The following is a 15,264-nucleotide window of genomic DNA, read 5'->3' as shown; positions in this document are numbered from 1 at the left end:
AGGAAACCTCACCAAAGGCGAGACTAAACATATATAGGCAAGTATGCTTTGAATGAATGGAAGCAATGATGGTTGCCCCAGAGTAACCTGGACTGAACAAGGAGGTAGCCATCTTTAAAACACTCTATGGTTTAAAACCAAATTTTAAGGCTAAATTCGGTTCCCAGTCAGATTTATTTATCCCTCATGCTGCCAGTTTTCACTGTTCACCAACCAGACAGACAGATGTCATTGTGAAAGATAATTTCTAAAGACTGAACCACATTCAGGTGGCCTCAAGGAAAACTTAGACTCATTTTAAAGATAAATGAGCTACGACTTCCCTGGTGGTCCAGTGGCTAAGACTTCACACTCCCAATGCAAGGGACCTGGTTCGATCCCTGGTCAGGGAACTAAACCTCACATGCCACAACTAAGAGTTCCCATGCTTGAAGAATCCGAGAGCTGCCACTAAGACCCAGCACATCCAAATAAATAAATACTAATAATAACTAAATAAATTATGAAAAATAAAATTGTTTCTAAAAACCCAGGACATTTTGGGAAATTGTACACTCTCTAGCAACTTTGTGGGAATTTTTATACAAGCAGTGTTTTATGAGTTATATAAAATGTTATAAAATAGAAAAAATAAAATTATTTTATATCTTTGATATTACTCTGATTTTTAATCCTCCCTCATGTTTCTTTCTAATGGAGATATAATTGACATACAATCCTCCCTCACTTTTAAAAATCAAACTGGACAAATTGGGCAAAAACTTTAAATGGTAAATGTGATCATAATTGGAAAAATTTTGAGAGGCTTTGATTCATGTGGAATAACAGATGAACTCTCAGCTCTTTCAGAAAGCTATCTGTCAGGGAACATCATTATTCCTCTTCAAATTATCCCAACCCAAATTATTCGAAGAACCGAAAAAAAATGTAGGATGAACACAATTTGAAGCAAAATCAATAAACATCGGTTTCTGTCACCATCTCTGCTTTTCACAAGCAGCACTTGCCTCTTGTGGCTCATCAATGCTAGGAAGAGAGTTAAGACCAACCATTGGCACTTCTATTATAGTATTTGCATGCCACTTCTTGACACTCCACCCAGTCTTTCTTTGATATTAAGAACAATGTTGACAATGTGATAACAACACAGTCCCTGTGCAAATGGAACCAACAGTCATAAAAGCAACCACCCAGGACCATCTCTGTCTAATGTGCTTTAGAGTATGCGTCCCCCTGGGCTAAAGGCGCCCAGTGCTTGGGGAGGGAACTGTGGTACAAGTGTCCATTGACCTGCAGCTGAACTTACCACTTGCTGTCTTTCTCTCATAATCTAAATCTGGAAATGCCCTGTCTGGTCAGCAGTGTACTACCGAGTCATTCAGCATAATGCCCCAGATGCCATAAAAGCGTGCCTGTGTGTTAGAAAATGAACTTGTAAAATATAGTCTAAGGATTGTGTGAAGGCTGTATTTCAGACAGCCAAAATGCTTCTGCCAAGACACCTTTGTAATGCGGCCCGGCGGCAGCTGTGGGTATTGTAGACGCTGTGGGTGTGAGTCTGTCTGCAGTCACAGCTGGCCCTGCCCCGGGGCCTGCCTTGTCACTGAACACCCTCGCTGGGACCGAGTCCCCAAGCTGTCTCACTGGGCGCTGACCCCATCGTCTGGGCCAGGCCTGCCTCAGAAAGCTGTTTGCACCTCAGCACTCTCTCTAGTCTAACTTCATAAGACACATCACGACTCTCCAAACCACTGGCAAAGTGGAAAACAGACACAAATCATATGTGACAAATCTTATAATTTGATAAGGAGCAAGCCAACTTTTTAAAAAACAGTCGTGGCTATTTTGAAAGAATAACTGTGCCTTAAAAAAGAAAAAACCAACAAGCTTATCATTATTCTATCTGGACTTTCGGCTTTTCAGATCAGAGCAGTGGTTTTCATTTTTCCTTATGTTTGTTGGTCTGTTGCTTTGTCTCTTGCTTTTTAACAAATACATGGTGTTGATATCTTTTAGTAAAACTATGTATTTATGTTTTTTGTATGTATAAATTATGTTCTTTGTCACTGCATAAGCTTTTTGTTGATTCCACCTCCTAGTTTCTTCTCAACTTGGGTTTCACTGCTCCTCACCAGTCTCCCTGTCTAAGCCCCTGTATTAGCCTCCCACCCAGCCTCCCCACTCCACTGTTGCTCCCCCATCCATTCTGTACACTGCAAAGAGAAGTATTTTTTTAAACCCACTTCTGAACAAGACACCTCCAGGCTTAAAAACTTTCAGTGACTTCCTAATGGCCCCTTCCTACTTCTCCAGCTTAATCGCACATCAGTCTTCGCCCTCCACCCCGGCAGCTGCCCCCACGCCTCAGGACTACAGGGGTCTTCTTTCAGTTTTGCCCGAGTCCGTGTGCCCTTCAGACACCTGCCAACGCCATTCCCTCTGCCAGAAGTGCCCCTCCCACCTCCTCACCCCCAAGGACTCCCCCATCCCTCCTTGCAGCTAAGATGCACTCCGTCTATAACTGCCAACGGGGTGAGATCCTGCTACCTGCTCTCAAAGCACCCTGTCCATCATGCTTATAATCACAATGTACTTAAATACCAAGTGCAACTAGCTTCCAATGTGTGGTTTTGTGCCTGTGTTCACTTTGGTCTTCCCCAGATACCTGAAATAATACCTCAGCAAATACCTGCCACATGGTGAGTTCATCACCTTTACACGATATGATAACAGCTCAAAAGAACAACTAGAGTGACTTCCCTGGTGGCTCAGGGGTAAAGAATCTGCCTGCAATGCCGAAGACGTGGGCTCAGTCCCTGGGTTGAGAAGATCCCCTGGAGAAGGGAATGGCAACCCACTCTAGTATTGTTGCCTGGATAATCCCACGGACAGAGGAGCCTAGCAGGCTACAGCCCATTGGGTCCCAAGAGGTGGACACGACCCAGCCAGGAAACCACCACCACCACCAAAGTTGCACAGAAGGCAGGGGAGGGGCGGGTCTGAGAAGGTGGGCTTTCCACTGATGGAAACAGTCTTCCCTCGGGGCTTCTGTCTCCCTGGAGTCTGCGAACAGATGATTAATTCAAGTCTGGCTGAGAAGCTGGCTGGTGAAACTTATAGCCCAAAATCAGTTGGCCAAACTGTACAGGAAATCAAATTTCTAAAGTTAGCAGGACCTCCAGATTTTATTTATCTCTAGGAGTTAATGTCTAATAATCCAAGAGGCTCTGAATTACATTTTTCTCCTATTACTTACTTTTTTCCTTGACTTACTTTTTATTTTCAAATACTTTAGATTATTGTGACATTAATAGAGTGAATTCTCACACACCCCACACCCAGTTTCTTCTATTACTAGCATATTCTACTACAATAGGATATTTTTCACAATTAATGAGCCAACATTGATATATTATTATTAACAAAGACCACACTTCACTCAAATTTCCTCAATTTTCCTGTTATGTCCTTTGCCTAACCCTAAACACATTATATTTAGTAGCAGATATCCTTAGACTCTTATTGCTATGACAGTTTCTCACATTTTCCTTGTTTTTGATGACCTTGACAATTTTGAGGATTACTGAACAGTATTTTGTATTCTGTTCTTCGAATTGCATTTTCTTAAATTGAGATATAATTCACAAACTATAAAATCCATTCTTTCAAAGAGTACAATTCAGTGGTTTTAGTACATTCACAAAGTTGTACAACTATCACCACTATTTAAACCCAAAACATTTTCACCACCCTAAAAAAAAAATCTAGCACTCATTAGACATTATCTCTCATTTTCCCTTCTCCCCCCAGTCATAGCCAACCACTAATCTAGCTTCTGTCTCTATGGATTTGCTGTTCCGGACATTTCTTAATACTGTGCACCATGCTGAAATTTTTCTTTACTTTCTCTGAAAGTCTCTGAACAACACTTTACTGAGGCTGAACCTCATTCTGATTTACAAGATTTTCAGAAAAAGAATTTACCAGTCTCCCATTGCTCTAAAATAAAGTGGACTCTTTGTAACTGAACTATGTTTCATTTTAGAACAAAAATACCTGGATTCATGGCCTAGGACAGAGTTCATGCCATTATTTTGTTAATAGAAACTCTTAGTTACTTAAATAGACTCTCTAATCTCGGAACACTTTCTATGTCTCTTAACATGTTACAATCATATTAAACTGGAAAAATCCTGACACGGACAAGAGAGGCTGTTCTAACAAACATCCGCTTCATAGGGCACTGATTAATAGTTGGGCTCTATCTAGAGTACATGTGGAGCTCCAGGGTATTTGAATACTCCATTACCTGGTGGTGCTCAGTGACAAAAGAGGAGCCAAAATGTTTGCTCCTCATTCCTGAAAGAAGTCTTCCCCGGTGGCTCAGATGGTAAAGAATCTGCCTGCAATGCAGGAGACTTGGGTTTGATCCCGGGATCAGGAAGACCCCCTGGAGAAGGGAATGTCTACCCACTCCAGTTTTCTTGCCTGGAGAATCCCATGGACAGAGGAGCCTGGTGGGCTACAGCCCATGGGGTAGCAAAGAGACACGACTGAGTGACTAACGCTTTCTCACCAGAGGCCTGATGAATCACATACCACACCACTGAGAGATGCAATATGGCTTAAGCTATAACCAACTCCCAGGAAAAGCAATTCCATGTTCCCCATAGAGGAGATGAGGACACAGGAATCGGACCGTTTCTTCCAAGGGGCCTTGGAAGAGCTCTTGCTTCGGAGGCCGGGCAGTATTCAGAGGCTGGAGTGCAGCTGGCCTTAGTCACCATTCAGAGCCAAACAAGAAGAAATGAGTCTAAACCTCATCAGAAGTAATCTAGGTTAGACAAAAGGAAAAATCTGCGAAGACTGTTAGCAGGATACAATGCCCAAGTGTTTGTCCAGCATTTTTTAAATTAGTCAACTGTCCTCACCAGTGGCTGTGACTAATTAAAAATCGTGTCACCATATTCAGAAATGCAAACTGGCTGTAGCAACAATCAACTACAAGAATACAACACTATGCCTCATGAACTGATATAAAAATCTTGTTCAACCCATAAAGTGTTCCTGGGATATTTCTATACCACGGGAGAATTCAAGAATTTAGTTTTAAGTGACTACTGAAATAAACTCTGTGACATAAGCTACATGAAGATAAATAAACTGGAGGGTGGGGGTGGGGGGAGGGGCTGGGGGGGTTAAGTGTGTTTATTCAAAATTGGAGAAAAGCTACATAATTCACTATATATCAAGCCTGAACTTGGAAAGATCCATCATATACCAATTAGGTGGTAACCAGTTTTTGCAAAACACTGGCAAACTTCCAATCAGTAATAAGGAATCTTTGAATTCAAAAATGCACATTGTTCTTTGACTAAAAATAGTAGAAAATCTCAGTCCTTTAAATACAGAGTAATCTCTTATGATCTCTAATTTAATGCACTTCCTGCCACCAACAAAAACTTACTGAATACCTATTATGTACCTAGTTTGTTAAAGCTTTTTATAAACATCAAACTGAAAATTTTAATGTAACAAAAAGTTGTTTTAAACCGTTTTTTAAACAACAAAATAAAAACGTTTAGCATGTTTGGAAAATCACATTATACATTTTTGAAAAGATGTAATTTAGTCTGTATTTTTTTCCTTCTCACACTTAGTAGCTATATTTCCTCAAATCTCAGAGACTTCTATAGAATTTATTTTCAACTGCTAAAGATTTTAAGCACAGATTTCAGAACTGTGAGACAAGTTTACAGAAACAAACCCAGTGATGTGTAGGAACACAGGAATACCACAGCAATTGTGCTCCGGGCCCCCGACGCCCTTTCACCGCCCCCCCACCCCCGCCCCCCCCCACCACTCTCCACCCCCGCCCCTGGGGACGTCTGGAGCTCCAGTCTGGGAAAGCAAAGCGCCTCCTGCACATCCTCTCCCAGGGTCTCTGCCCAGGCCGGCGTCCACGAGCAGAAATGCTGACTCATAGCCTCGGCGGGGTAGCAGCTCTCACTTCCCCAGCCCTGCCAGGCGGGACCAGGGAGCGCAGCGAGCCGGTGGGTGTGGAGGGATGGAGGGGTGGAGGGCTGTGGGAAGAGCGTCCGGCCGGCGCTGGGAGCTACAGGCAGGACCTGGAGCCCCAGGATCAGAATGCTGGGCTGATCCAGGGAGTCGCAGAAAAGGAAGAGGAAAAAAAGAAAGGAAATTAAAGATCAAGAGGACAGAGAAGGCCAAGGGAGAAAATGAGGAGAAAAAAAAATAGAAGTGCCTGGGGTCAAGCGGTCAAGAATGGGCTGCCCACCCTTTTCCTGGGTTCACTCTTCTCCTGGCCCTCCCCCCAGCTGGGGGCCTCCAGGCAGGATGTGTCCCTGTCCCTGGGGGCAGCCAGCCAGCAGAATGTCTCTGTGCTTTGAGCTGACTTAACAAATAATCTTTGGCCAGACACCTATTTGGGTGTATTTGATTGCTCACTAGGCTCCCTTCCAAAAGGGCCACAAGGAGAAAATTTAATGGAAGCTATTTGCTCCAAAAGGGGATTCCCAGCTGGCTCGGAGGTAAAGAATCTGCCTGCCAATGTAGAAGACACCGGTTCAGTCCCTGGGAGGGAAGATCCCCTGAAGAAGGGAATGGCAACCCACTCCAATATGACAACCCACTTGCCTGGGAAATCCCAAGGACAAAGGAGCCTGGTCGACTACAGTCCATGGGATTTCAAAGAGTTGGACAACTGAGTGACTGATCACCCACTCAGGCACTTGCCCAAGAAGATAGGCCAAGCTCTCTTGTCCACCATATTCAGGGGTAAACTACTTCTCTGCCCTGGATAATACCTCACTGATAATAATCTATGATCTTGTGTACTTTAGGATCCTGAAGGCCATATGTCATCACCCCCAGAAACTTAAATAGTGCTAAATAAAAGAAAATAGTTTCTTAAATAAAAGAAACGCTCTTTTTTATTCCCAAAAGCAGTTGTGTAATTCTACTTGTAAGTTCTAGAACAGGCAAAACCAATCTATGATAGGAAAAAATCCAGGACCATTGTTGCCTTAGGGGTCTGGACATGGGGATGGACTGGGGAGGAGCATGGAAGGAAATTTCTGGAATGATAATAATGTTCTGTATTTTAGTAGTGATTTGGATTACACAGCTATATCCATTTATCAAAACTTTTCCAGTGGGTATGTACAGTTTATTGCAAAAAGGAAAAAAAAAATCATAGAAAATATTTAACTCTAGCTGAAGACATGTATGCTGAAGTGCATGCATGTCTTCAGCTGCACATGAAGCACAACAAAAGAGAGTAATTAAAAAGTCATCATATGAATTAACAAACAGTAACAAATAGCTTTTATTTTATCACATGCACAAGCTAACTTTTGTTAATGCAAAATAAGTTTGATCTGCTCATACATGGGAAAAGCACGCACAGAAGTATCTAGGGCATCAACCTATGGATAAATATTCTCGGGAACTGCTATGTAATGTCCTTCATAGGGTGATAGAAAAGCTCCCCTATAGTTCTTGTTGTGTATATCTCTGTGCGATATATCCACATTACCAATCCCTTTAGGTTTTAAGAACCAGCAATTTTAAAACTAACTTGAAGTAGACAGATGGAAAGGTACATGTGGAGTGGGCTGAGAAACTCTTGTTGAACATTAACAATATGGTCTTTATTTATGACTGGCTTCCCCCCTCAAGATTTTGAGGTGTTTCCAATAAAAATACATGTGATAATTGATAAAACTAAATAAAAAGAAGAGCATCAGGACCAGGGAAAATATAAACAAAAGTAGTGGTTTTAGACCAACAAAAAAAACACACAAATATACAACACAGGCGCCTAGGATAATAGCTACAGCTGAGCTTCATATTTGTCTCTGGGCCACCAAGAAAAGCAAGAATCAGTTATATTTTTATTTTCTAATCTAATATTTAGCACAATGTTCTAAAGCAATTTTGTCATGTGAAACTTTTTCAGGTGATGCAGTGATGTCCCTGACAGTCACCTCAACACCATTCCTACCCCCAAAAAATGTACTGAGTGATTTTCTATACCTGCTGCTGCTGCTAAGTCGCTTTAGTCGTGTCCAACTCTGTGAGACTCCCATAGACGGCAGCCCACCAGGCTCCCCGTCCCTGGTATTCTCCAGGCGAGAACACTGGAGTGGGTTGCCATTTCCTTCTCCAATGCATGAGAGTGAAAAGTGAAAGTGAAGTCGCACAGTTGTGTCCGACTCTCCACAACCCCATGGATTGTAGCCTACCAGGCTTCTCTTTCCATGGGATTTTCCAGGCAAGTATTGAGTGGGTTGCCATTGCCTTCTCCATTTCTATACCTAGTTATTGTCATATTCTTAAATTTTATTATTTTTGTAATAAAAAAGTACTATAAAGTACTATTATACACTGCATGGCTTGCAGGATCTTAGTTCCTCGACCAGGGACTGGACCCCTGACCTTAGCAGTGATAGAGCTGAGTCCTCACCAGTGACCACCAGGAAATCCCCACATTCTTCAGTTTTAAAAATCTGCAACATAAGAAAATAGTTATTCCCAAAGCAAGGACTTCTAGTAAAGGGAATCCAGGTAACAAAGTATATATCACCTCCAAAGGTGATGGAATAGATAGAATAGATAAGATAGAAGTAAATAAAATAAGGTTTTATGTCATAGTCTATGCCCTATGTGAGCACCGAAGAATTGATGCTTTTGAACGTGGTGTTGGAGAAGACTCTTGAGAGTCCCTTGGACTGCAAGGAGATCCAACCAGTCCATCCTAAAGGAGATCAGTCCTGAATATTCATTGGAAGGACTGATGGTGAAGCTGAAACTCCAATGCTTTGGCCACCTGATTCAAAGAACTGACTCATTTGAAAAGACTCTGATTGAAGGCAGGAGGAGAAGGGGATGACAGAGGATGAGATGGTTGGATGGCATCACCAGCTCAATTCATCCCACCCTCTCCTTCCCACACTATGTCCACAAGTCTGTTCTCTATGTCTGTGTCAGCCCTGCAGGAATTCTTTCAGAGAGTTCTGTGAGACGACACCATTGTATCCTTTTGATAAACTTCCTGTTTTTCTAGGATAATATTTAATGAATATAATTTCATGAGAAGCTTAGAAAATATATTCCAAGAATGGAAATTTCCGTTGGTTTGGCTTGATTCAAGCACAGAATTTGTAGCATCTAGAGGAAAAGATGGATTATAAACAGTCTCCCATAAATACCACTTTTCTCAGCCAAGCTTTGATGAAGGTGATGAAGAGCAGACAATTTGAGTTGGCATGCTCTTGCAGGGCCTGGAATGCTCTTCTCTGAGCTAATCCATATGCTTCAGAAACCTCACAAGCAGATGGTGAGGTGTTGATGTTTTTTGAAAACGGGGTAGACTTTTCTCTGGGCTCATCCAGATGAGCTCAGACTCATGAGGTTAATCAAGGTCAGCAAACCAGGGAAGATCAGAGCTCACCAGGTAGAATGGGTTTTAAATAGTTTTAGTAGCAATAAGCAGTCATTGAGCTTTGATCAAATATAAGGCTTTTGATCAAAAGTGTGAAGGTTTATAATGTCAGAATCTAAAGAAGGCCAGTTGTGCAAGAACAATGGAGTTAGGAAAAGCAAAACTTTCAGATGTTAAGTGGCCATCCAGAGCCTCCAAAGGCAGTTTTCATATTAATTCATTGTTATTTTTATTATGAAGTATGTACTGTTGTTGTTGTTATTGTCTAGTCACTCAGTCATGTCCAACTCTTTTGTGACCGGATAGACTGTAGCCCACCAGGCTCCTCTGTCCATGGAACTTCCCAGGCAAGAATACTGGAGAGGGTTACCATTGCCTTCTCCAGGGGACCTTCCTGACCAAGGGGTTGAATCCACATTTCCTGCGTTACAGGCAGAGTCTTTACCTCTGAGCCACCAGGGAAGCCCAAAGTATGCATACTTATTGCAAAAAATTCAGAAAATATAGAATAGTATTTTAATAGAAGGTAATGATTGAGGGCAGGAAGAGAAGGGGACGACAGAGGGTGAGATGGTTAGATGGCATCACTGACTCAATGGACATGGGTTTGGGTGGACTCCGGGAGTTGGTGATGGACAGGGAGGCCTGGTGTGCTGCAGTTCATGGGGTCACAAAGAGTCGGACACGACTGAGCGACTGAACTGAACTAAACTGAACTGAATTAATAACTTGGGCTTCCCTGGTAGCTCAGTGGTAAAGAACCTGCCTGCCAATTCAGGAAACACGGATTCGATCTCTGGGTCAGGAAGATCCCCTGGAGAAGGAAGTGGGAACCCAAATATTCTTGCCTAGGAAATCCCATGGACAGAGGATCCTGGAAGGGTACAGTCCATGGGGTTGCAAAAGAGTCAGACAACTTAGTGACTAAACAACAATTAATAACTCAATCTCTCAGGATAATCACTGTTAATATTTTGCTATATATCCTTCTATACTTTTAACTAGGCTTAAGAAAAAAATTTTCCTATAAAAACGTTTTATTTACACATATTATTATGTTCTCTCAACTATATACTATAAATATATATCGATGCCAACAGATTCTACATCATCTCATCAACTACATAATATCCCAGTAAATGGACAGACCGTCATAATGTATTCAATTGCTCTCCTACTCATGCCTGTATGTGTGCATACTAAGTCATGTCCAACTCTTTCGTGACCCCCATGGACTGTAACCCACCAGGATCCTCCATCCATGGGATTCTCCAGGCAAGAATACTGGAGTGGGTTGCCATTTCCTTCTCCAGAGGATCTTCCTGACACAGGAATCAAACCCATGTCTCCTTCATCTCCTGCATTGGCAGGCGGATTTTTTACCACTGAGACAACCTCAGTTCAGTTCAGTTCAGTCGCTCAGTCCTGTCTGACTCTTTGCAACCCCATGAACTGAAGCACGCCAGGCTTCCCTGTCCATCACCAGCTGGGAAGCAACCAAAAAAATCTAAACCACCCAGTTTGTGGTACTTTGGTACAGCACCTCTAGCAAACTAATAAACCTCTCCACCCATCTTTAACACCAGAAAGAATAAAGTGTGAAACACCAAAAAATAAAGGGATTTGATTTCTCAAATCCTATTCCTCTTTGGTGATATAAAATAGTAATAAATCACAGAAATTAAGTTGTAGCATCAGATACCTGATTAGGGTCCCAGAAAGAAGCACTGCCCCCCCATACCAATTAGAGAATTAAATAACTTACTCTCAGAGCTAGTAAGTGAAAGATTGGAGGTCTGACCCAGGCCTGTTCTAAAATAGTCACTCCATCCTGTATTGTCCTGGGCAAGCTCTCACCTCTCTTCTGAACCCTAATCCATCTCCTTGTTACATCTCTTTGGCCCTCAGATACCCAAGGCCCACATGCTGCCTCTGGTCCCAGCCCGCACGGCACTCAACCCAAACCACCCCTCCTCTAGGGAACTGCATTCCAAAATGCACCTTCCTTGCTCCCCCTTGCTCCCCAAATAAAACTCCTAGGCCTTCAGAATCAGACCTCTGCTAGATTTTCAGAAAAAAAGCCATCTGAACATCTAAAGCAATTTATAAAGCATGTACTTAAAGTGTACACCTGCCTGAGGAGTCTGTAAACCAAAGAAGCTCTATTTGGCAGAAAGAGTGGGGCAAATAACTTCTGGAAGGTGCATTTTGGGTTTTACATGATGACTCTGGGCAACTTCTCTTACTCCTCCCAAACCCCCTTCTCAAACTGTCTGAATGCTGGTCAGGGATATAGAAAGTATTAACCAGTCCCCCAGAGTTCTTCCTCAATTCCATTCATCTGTTTATACTTTGTTAAAATGCACAGGTCCCTGGAAATGTACAACTCAGGGCAGCTGGCCTCTCCTGAGAGCTGCTGAGGATTGCAGGGAACAAGAGTGGCAATATCCCAGGTCAGAAACAACAAAATTCTGTAAAGCAAGTATCCTTCAATTAAAAATAAATTATAAAAAATACTCCAGGTCACAGATGGGGGAGAGATGCCTGTGCCATCATCTTGCCCACACAGAAATAAAAACTTTCCTAAGAGCTTTGCCCCTAAAGTGTCTTTAAGATGTCATAGAAACAGCGGCTTTACTGAACACTTTCACTAGCCACTTCAGTACCCTCAGCACTTTTTAGGCATTAACTCATTTTGTCTTTACAACAATCCTATGTGAGTACCTCTATTCTTCTTTCATAAATAAGAAACCAGAGGCACCAAAAGGCAAAAAGAAAGTGAAAGTGACACTTAGTCACAACTTAGTCACCAAGTCGTGTCCGATGCCTTATTGACCCCATGGACGGCAGCCCACCAGGCTCCTCTGTCCATGGGACTCTCCAGGCAAGAATACTGGCGTGGATTGCCATTTCCTTCTCCACCAAAAGGCAAAACTAGTGTCCAAACTGAGGCAAGCTGACCCCACAGGCTCTTGCTCTAACCACTGTTCTATACAGGGAAATCATGTATGTGACGTGGATTATTATTTCAGTAGAAATGAATAGTAGTAAATTTAAAAATCTGCCAGGCCATTTGAGATCCCGCAAATGTTTCCATTTAGATGCTCAAATCAGACATCAGTGGCTCTAATGGGCCAGCCTTCCAGAGCCACCTGAGAATCTCACAGGTCCTGTTTGAACGATACCTGGGAATGACAACCAGAGGCCTGCCCCGGGAACCAAGTTTAAGTAACTAAGCAAATCTGAAAACATGCCTTTGACCTGAGGACTCAGGCTATTCCTTGCGGGTCAGATTCCAACTGTGCCTTCTGACTGCTTTTCACTGGAGATGGCTGAGTGGAGCCCCCGTGCAGTCACCCCTTAATCATGGAACTGAGAGGCCACCTTCCTGCCTGCCCATCTCTGGAGCATTCCACAGTGGCAGTCCAAACAGCTTGTCCAAACTGTCACACTAAGGGAATTTAGTTTCAAACAGAACAGAAAGAAAGAAGAGGAGATCCCAAATGTCTGCTCTCCTTCCAAGATTTAAAAGGCCTGATGCAAGAAAGAAAAGATAACAAATGTGCCTCCAGTAGTTCATTTTACCATAAATTCTTTTTTAAAATTTATTTATTTTTAATTGAAGGATAACTGCCTTACAATGCTGTGTTGGTTTCTGCCATACATCACCATGAATCAACCACAGTATACATAAGTCCCCTCCGTCTTGAACCTCCACCCCACCCCACCCCACCCCTTAAGCTGTCACAGAGACTCCGTTTGAGTTCCCAGAGTCATATAGCAAGTTCCCGCAGTCTTTTCACTGCGATAAGGAAGAAGTACGGGTTTCCCAGCTGGTGCTAGGGGTAAAGGACCCACCTGCCAATGCAGGAGATATAAGAGATGCGGGTTCAATCCCTGGATTGGGAAGGTCCCCTGGAGGAGGAAATGGCAACCCATTCCAGTATTCTTGCCTGGAGGATCCCATGGACAGAGGAGCCTAGTGGGCTAGAGTCATAGGGTGGCACAGGATCAGACACGACTGAAGCAACTTAGCACATGTGCAAAGAGAGAAGTATAGTGTATCAGTGCCTGACTGTAACAAGTCGCTCAGTCGTCTCCGACTCTGCGACCCCATGGACTGCAGCTTCCCAGGCTCCTCCGTCCATGGGATTTTCCAGGCAATAGTACTGTCGTGAGTTGCCATTTCCTTCTCCAGGGGATCTTCCCGACCCAGGGATTGAACCTGGGTCTCCCACATTGCAGGCGGACGTTTTACCCTCTAAGCCACCAGGGAAGACCCTGGACTGTAACAAAACTATAGCCAAATCAAAGGATGGCTCTGTCAAACTGGTTTTGATTTCAGAATATCAATCTGGGCTTGTGATAGCTCTCAATTTTATGCCTCAACCAACAGGGCAGCTCTAAGAATTTCACACACATGTGCGCGTGTGCACACCCACCTGAGCACACACACGCTTCTCTTACAGAGTGATCCTAGTGATGAGAAACAAAACACAGCATGCACAGTGAAGCAAATGCCAGGACAGGGTCTCCTCAGCTTTTGAGGGAGAGTCTGAGAGCTGTCCTAGTTCTTCTTGAAGTTCTGCTCAGCCAAGCCCACCAAATCCCAAGGGAGAAGGGACTGCTGAGTTGCCCACTTCTAGAGCCCACGAGATTCCTGCAGACAAAAAGACCCAGGTCTACCCCTCCCCCAGGAAGGAAGTATCTGCCAACAAGCTGATGAGCTGAAGTGCGTAACATACAAAAAGAGATGAGGGGGTGGTCCAGTGGTTAAGACTCCATGCTTCCACTGCATGGGGCATAGGTTCCATCCCTGGGGAGGAAGCTAAAATCCCATATGCTGGTGCAGACCCAAAAAAAAAAAGGGAGAGTGAAGTAGCAGACTCTCCTCCTCCAGAGGGTGGGAGGAGGAGGAGGATCCAGTGGGAGCAAGAAAGGGGAGCAGGAAGGAGGGATGCTGCAGTCAAGAGGAGTGGTGTGTGTTCTCCCAAAAAAAACATTTGTGGGGAATGACCTAATGAGTATGTTGGATCAAGTCACAGCCTTTGCCTCTTTTTTCTATATCGAGCAGGTAAATCAACCTATCAAATCCATAACTGTCCTGGGTGGATTCTGCCTGAGGAAGGAGGTCCTAGAGAAAGGGGTAGTGGTCACCGTGTCATCATTCAGGATCCTTCATCCATGGCAAAGACTGAGCTGAGTCCTCCTGTGGAGGAGAGCTGGAGACCTGCCTCCTAGCTGCAGGGGCAGGCGATGGAGGAACCTTTAGTCCTGCAGGAGCCAAAATACCTCACATCCAGGAGTAAGAGGCAGCAAGACTGCACTTGTGGATGTTCCCCATCTACAAGAGGTGGAAAACGAACAACCCAGAGAGAAGGGTGAGGCCCCCGCCACTGGGAGTTGCACTGCTAACTCCTACGTTTCTTCTCTCGCCTCTCTGCTCCTCTGCAGGGAAGGGCTCTGAAGTCCTTAAAACAAAATCGGTATTGGCCAGTTCACAGAGACGGAAAGTAGAATGGTGGTGGCCAAGGACTGGGAGAAGTGGGGATGAGAAATTGTTTAATGGGTATAGAGTTTCAGTTTTGCAAGATGAAAAGAGTTCTGGTGATGATGGTGGGTGATGGTAACACAACAGTGTGAATATGCTTCATACCCCGGGACTGGACACACAAACATGGCTGAGATGCTGAATTGTAAAGACATCTCTGGTGGTCCAGAGGTTAAGAATCTGCCTTGCAAGGCAGAAGATGAGGTTGGGGAACCAAGATCCCACATTCTACAGGTCAACTAAGCCC

The sequence above is a fragment of the Odocoileus virginianus genome, chromosome 8, assembly GCF_023699985.2.
Source record: "Odocoileus virginianus isolate 20LAN1187 ecotype Illinois chromosome 8, Ovbor_1.2, whole genome shotgun sequence".
Lineage (NCBI taxonomy): Eukaryota > Metazoa > Chordata > Mammalia > Artiodactyla > Cervidae > Odocoileus > Odocoileus virginianus.
The sequence above is the reverse complement of the archived record's forward strand: the minus strand, read 5'-3'. Positions refer to the sequence as shown.